This window comes from Capricornis sumatraensis, chromosome 14, assembly GCF_032405125.1.
Source record: "Capricornis sumatraensis isolate serow.1 chromosome 14, serow.2, whole genome shotgun sequence".
Classification (NCBI taxonomy): domain Eukaryota; kingdom Metazoa; phylum Chordata; class Mammalia; order Artiodactyla; family Bovidae; genus Capricornis; species Capricornis sumatraensis.
This window is the reverse complement of record NC_091082.1, coordinates 18,516,832-18,523,423: the sequence shown is the minus strand read 5'-3', so window position 1 is coordinate 18,523,423 and position 6,592 is coordinate 18,516,832. Positions and strand designations below refer to the sequence as shown.

The 6,592-nt window shown below is 41.8% G+C and overlaps 1 pseudogene; it reads right to left on the bottom strand.

Annotated features, from left to right (window-relative positions):
• Positions 1–6,258: 6,258 nt before the first annotated feature.
• On the bottom strand, positions 6,259–6,366 carry LOC138090919 (U2 spliceosomal RNA; annotated as a pseudogene).
• Between the last annotated feature and the right edge of the window lie 226 nt (positions 6,367–6,592).

The window sequence follows — 6,592 nt, the reverse complement described above, 5'->3', positions numbered from 1 at the left end:
TTGATATTTGCTATGGTCTCTTTTGTTTCTTTTGCATTTATTTCTGCCCTAATTTTTAAGATTTCTTGCCTTCTACTAACAACTCTGGGGTTCTCCATTTCTTCCTTTTCTAGTTTCTTTAGGTGTAGAGTTAGGTTATTTATTTGACTTTCTTCTTGTTTCTTGAGGTATGCCTGTAGTGCTAGGAACTTTCCTCTTAGCACTGCTTTTATAGTGTCCCACAAGTTTTGGGTTGTTGTGTTTTCATTTTCATTAGTTTCTATGCATATTTTGATTTCTTTTTTGATTTATTCTGTGATTTGTTGGTTATTCAGAAGTGTGTTGTTCAGCCTCCATATGTTGGAATTTTTAATAGTTTTTCTCCTGTAATTGAGATCTAATCTTAATGCATTATGGTCAGAAAAGATGCTTGGAATGATTTTGTTTTTTTTAAATTTATCAAGGTTAGATTTATGGCCCAGGATGTGATCTATCCTGGAGAAGTTTCCATGAGCACTTGAGAAAAAGGTGAAATTCCTTGTTTTGGGGTGAAATGTCCTATAGATATCAATTAGGTCTAACTGGTCTAATGTATCATTTAAAGTTTGCGTTTCTTTGTTAATTTTCTGTTTAGTTGATCTGTCCATAGGTGTGAGTGGGGTATTAAATTCTCCCGCTATTATTGTGTTATTGTTAATTTCCCCTTTCATACTTGTTAGCATATGCCTTACATATTGCGGTGCTTCTATATTGGGTGCATATTTATTTATAATTGTTATATCTTCTTCTTGGATTGATCCTTTGATCATTATGTAGTGGCCTTCTTTGTCTCTTTTCACAGCCTTTGTTTTAAAGTCTATTTTATCGGATATGAGTATTGTCACTCCTGCTCTCTTTTGGTCTCTATTTTTGTGGAATATCTTTTTCCAGCCCTTCACTTTCAGTCTGTATGTGTCCCTTGTTTTGAGGTGGGTCTCTTGTAAGCAGCATATAGAGGGGTCTTGTTTTTGTATCCATTCGGCCAGTCTTTGCTTTTGGTTGGGGCATTCAAACCATTTACGTTTAAGGTAATTATTGATAAGTATGATCCAGTTACCATTTACTTTATTGTTTTGGGTTCAGGTTTATACACCCTTTTTGTGTTTCCTGTCTAGAGAATATCCTTTAGCATTTGTTGGAGAGCTGGTTTGGTGGTGCTGAATTCTCTTAGTTTTTGCTTGTCTGTAAAGCTTTTGATTTCTCCTTCATATTTGAATGAGATCCTTGCTGGGTACAGTAATCTGGGTTGTAGATTATTTTCTTTCATCACTTTAAGTATGTCTTTCCATTCCCTCCTGGTCTGAAAAGTTTCTATTGAAAGATCTGCAGTTACCCTTATGGGAATCCCCTTGTGTGTTATTTGTTGTTTTTCCCTTGCTGCTTTTAATATTTGTTCTTTGTGTTTGATCTTTGTTAATTTGATTAATATGTGTCTTGGGGTGTTTTGCCTTGGGTTTATCCTATTTGGAACTCTCTGGGTTTCTTGGACTTGGGTGATTATTTCCTTCCCCATTTTAGGGAAGTTTTCAACTATTATCTTCTCAAGGATTTTCTCATGGGCTTTCTTTTTGTCTTCTTCTTCTGGGACTCCTATAATTCGAATGTTGGAGTGTTTCATATTGTCCTGGAGGTCTCTGAGATTGCCCTCATTTCTTTTAATTCGTTTTTCTTTTTTCCTCTCTGATTCATTTATTACTACCAGTCTATCTTCTATGTCACTAATCCTATCTTCTGCCTCCGTTATTCTACTATTTGTTGCCTCCAGAGTGTTTCTGATCTCATTTATTGCATTATTCATTATATATTGACTCTTTTTTATTTCTTCTAGGTCCTTGTTAAACCTTTCTTGCATCTTCTCAATCCTTGTCTCCAAGCTATTTATCTGTGATTCCATTTTGATTTCAAGATTTTGGATCATTTTCACTATCAATATTTGGAATTCTTTCTCAAGTAGATTCTCTATCTCTTCCTCTTTGGTTTGGTTTGGTGGACATTTCTCCTGTTCCTTTACCTGCTGAGTATTCCTCTGTCTCTTCATCTTGGTCATATTGCTGCGTTTGGGGTGGCCTTTCTATATTCTGGTAACTTGTGGAGTTCTCTTTATTATGGAATTTCCTCATTGTGGGTGGGGTTGTATCAGTGGCTTGTCAAGGTTTCTTGGTTAGGGAGGCTTGTGTTGGAGTTCTGGTGGGTGGAGCTGGATTTCTTCTCCCTGGAGTGCAATGGAGTGACCAGTAATGTGTTATGAGATGTCAAAGATTTTGGAGTAACTTTGAGCTGCCTGTATATTGAAGCTCAGGGGTGTGTTCCTGTGTTGCTGGAGAATTTGCGTGGTATGTCTTGCCCTGAAATTTGTTGGCCCTTGGGTGGTGCTTGGTTTCAGTGTAGGTATGGAGGCATTTGATGAGCTCCTATCGATTAATGTTCCCTGGATTCAGGAGTTCTCTGATGTTCTCAGGCTTTGGACTTAAGCCTCCTGCTTCTGGTTTTCAGTTTTATTTTTACAGTAGCCTCCAGACTTATCCATCTATACAGCACTGATGATAAAACATCTAGGTTAAAGATGAAAAGTTTCTCCACATTGAAGGTCACCCAGAGAGGTTCACTGAGTTACATGGAGAAGGGAAGAGGGAGGGGGTAGTTAGAGGTGACTGGAATGAGATGAGGTAGGATCAAAAGAGGAGAGAGCAAGCTAGCCAGTAATCACTTCTTATGTGCGCTCCACAGTCTGGACCACTCAGAGGTGTTCACGGAGTTATATAGGGAAGAGGAGAGGGAGGAAGTCGACAGAGGTTGCCAGGAGGACAAAAGAGGGAAATGAAAAGCAGAGAGACAGATCCAGCCAGTAACCAGTTCCCTAAGTGTTCTCCACCGTCTGGAACACACAGAGATTCACAGAGTTGGGTAGAGAAGAGAAGGGGGAGGGAAGAGACAGAGGCCACCTGGTGGAGAAGAGTCCAAAGGAGGAGAGACTGGTCAAACCAGTAATCTCACTCTCAGGTAAAATTGGGTACTGAAGATTGGGTTTTTAAATACAAAATTGACAATAAATACCAAAAAGCAAAGATTAAAAATCTAGAGTAGAGGTTGGATTTTCAAAAATACAATATTAAAGAAAAGAAGAAGAAAAAACAAAAACAAAAACAAAGCCATAAGAATTATTAAAAAACAACAACAACAACCACACTAAAGACTATATACGGCATTTGCTTTAAAAATAGGGTCTTTTTTTTTTTTTAAGTAACAGAAGGTTATAAAAATTAAAAGTAAAATTAAAGGAGAAATAGAGGACTTAAAAAGTTTAAAAAGTTAAAAAAAAAAGAAGGAAAAACAATCACACAACAACATCAACAACAACAAAAAGGAGTGATCATAAAAATAGTAGCGCTATATCTGGCTCTTTCTCTGGTGTTGTGGGCAGTGTGGGGTCACTTCCAAGGCGGTTCCCTCTGTTTAACTTCTGTTTGCTGGTCCCTTCAGTGTCTGATTTCCGCCCTGACATGGTGGGGGCAGGGGATGGGGGGGGGTGGTGGACACTTTTTTTTTTTAGGCTCACTTGTTCGGTCACTCTGTGGGGAGGGAGGGATGCTGCAAACTAGTAACCGTGGTGTGTGTTTGCAGTGTCTCAGCCCCACTGGGCCTGCCCCTGCTCACGGCGCACACTGCTCAGGCTCTACGTTGCTCTGCCAGGAACCATCTGAGGCCAGCCCTAGGATGCATGCACCTCCCCAGTCTAAGCCATCAGGCTCGGTGCTCAGGTAGCCCTCAGAGGCACAGATTCGGTTGGGCCTCCCAGGTCCGAGTAGCTCAGGGGTTTGGTGAGCGTGGTCACTGCGACTTATCTCCTTTCCTGTCTCTGCTGCTCATTTTTCTGGGTGTATCACTGGAGTCCCTTCTCAGGCGGATGATGACTGTCCAGAACCCCCAGAAGACTTAGTTAGCAAAGAAGCCTTAGTTAGCAAAGAAGTCTTGCATTTTGGTAGGTAATGTCTCTCTTGGGCTGTGATTGCCTCCTTCCAGCCCTTACGGCTCTGGCTGCCTGTCACCGGAGGGGGATGGTCTGTAGCCGGCTATTTCTGTTCTGTCCTTTGTTCTGTGTGCGGTCCTGGCAGTGTCTTATATTCGAGCTTTTTGCGTGGTAGCTATCCCACAGTCTGGTTTGCTAGTCCAAGTTAGTTCACTCTGGTTATGCGCAGGGCGTTCTGGCCCAATTCTTAAAAGCACTGCAGCCCATGCCTCCAGTGCCTCCCTGCTCAGCCCCCACTTGCTAGTGGTGGATGCAGGTGTCTGCACTGCTTCTCCGCTGGGGGAGTTACTGTTGGGCTCGTAATCTGTTGGTTTTATTTATTTTTCCTTCCTGTTATGTTGCCCTCTGTGCTTCCAAGGCTCACCACAGACTCGGCAGTGAGAGTGTTTCCTGGTGTTTGGAAACCTCTTCTTAAGTTTCCCTTCCCAGGACGGGACTTCCTTCCCTGTACGGAGCTCCCTCCCTACCTCCTTTGTCTCTTTTTTCATCTTTTATATTTTTTCCTACCTGTTTTTGAAGACAATGATCTGCTTTTCTGGGTGCCTGATGTCTTCTGCCAGCATTCAGAAGTTGTTTTGTGGAATTTACTCAGCGTTGAAATGTTCCTTTGATGAATTTGTGAGGGAGAAAGTGGTCTCCCATCTTATTCCTCCACCATCTTAGGACTGCCTCAAATTTAACAACATTTTAAAAAGAAGACTATTAAAGCAGAAAAGTTGTCATCTAATATAATTTCTTAAAAAAAAAAAAAAAGTAAACCACTAAAGAAAAATATCATCATTCATGTATTTGTTCCATAAATGTTTTTTGGGGATTAATTAAATGCCAGGAATATTTATGGCCCCCTGGGCCTTTCACTGTTTGAGGGTCTCCTGCAGAGGTGTAGGTCACCAATTTGCCTTGGGGACAGAAGCTCTGGCAGCAGCAGTCCTGAGAGGCATGGCATGTGGCTTAAGTCCTCATGAAGGAGGTCACCATTGTTCCCACTATAGAGCTGCTGAGTGGGCAATACACAAACTGGAGAACCATTATACCATAGAAGTTCTCACACTGTTGCAAAAGTTCTAGGCTCCACAACAGACTTCCCAATCCCCTGAGGATCTGGCAAAGAGACTGAGAATCCCCAGGGAATCTGACTTTGAAGGTCAGCAGGATTTAATTACAGAACTTCCACAGGACTGGGGAAACAGAGACTCTTGGAGGGCGCTGAGACACAGGGGAAAGTAGCAGTCACCCCATAAGAGATGGAGGCAGACATGCCTATGAGTGTTAGGGAGTCTCCAGTGGAGGTGTGGGTCTACAGTGACCTGCACTGACAGGAGCATTCCTGGAAGGTGCAGCTCCTGGAATACATCCTTTTTGAGGAGGTTGCCATGACCTCTAACATCTTTTGGCCTCAGCTAAACTACAAGGAGGAAACACAGCCACATCCATCAATAGAACACTGGGTTAAAGATTTACTGAGCATGGCCTTACCCATCAAAACAAGACCCGGTTTTCCCCACATGCCTTCCCTCCCATTAATAAGTGTCCATAAGCTTCTTGTCCTCATCCACCAGAGAACAGACAGAATGAAAGCCGCATCACAGAAAACTAACCAAACTAATCACATTTTAGTCTTTCTGATTTTGGTAAAACCATTGTCATGAAATAAGCTTTATAGACATATAATATGATACATTTTTAAATCAAATTATTGAATTAGGTGAATTTAGATGTCAGTAAATGTATGGATATGAGAGTTGGACTGTGAAGAAAGCTGAGCACCAAAGAATTGATGCTTTTGAACTGTGGTGTTGGAGAAGACTCCTGAGAGTCCCTTGGACTGCAAGGAGATCCAACCAGTCCATTCTAAAGGAGATCAGCCTTGGGTATTCTTTGGAAGGAATGATGCTAAAGCTGGAGCTCCAATACTTTGGCCCCCTGATGCGAACAGTTGACTCATTGGAAAAGACTCTGATGCTGGGGGGGATCAGGGGCAGGAGGAGAAGGGGACAACAGAGGATGAGATGGCTGGATGGCATCACCAACTCGATGGACGTGAGTTTGAGTGAACTCTGGGAGTTTGTGATGGACAGGGGGGCCTGGTGTGCTGCAATTCATGGAGTTGCAAAGAGTCAAACACGATTGAGTGGCTGAACTGAACTGAAATGACACTTTTGAGAAAGACTGCTTATATTTACATTGATCTCCTGTGAAAATGGACCAGACCCATGGAATTCCATTCAACAATCAAGATGTTTTATAAGCAGCTTTCCACCTAATTATACTGATAAGAACAGATACTACACTTGATCTTAGCCAAAAGACTGAGAAAACATTTCACAAGATGGTGGAGTAGGAGGATGTGCACTCATCTCCTGTGAGAACTCCAAATTACAACTTGCTGCCAAACAACCACTGATAGGAGGATGTTGAATCACACCGGAAAAAAAAAAAAAAAGATACCCTATGTCCAAGGGCAAAGGAGAAGCCCCATATGGTAGGAGAAGCAAAATCATGCTTAAAACCCCATTCCTGCCAGAGATACTCAGAGGTGCAAAGAAA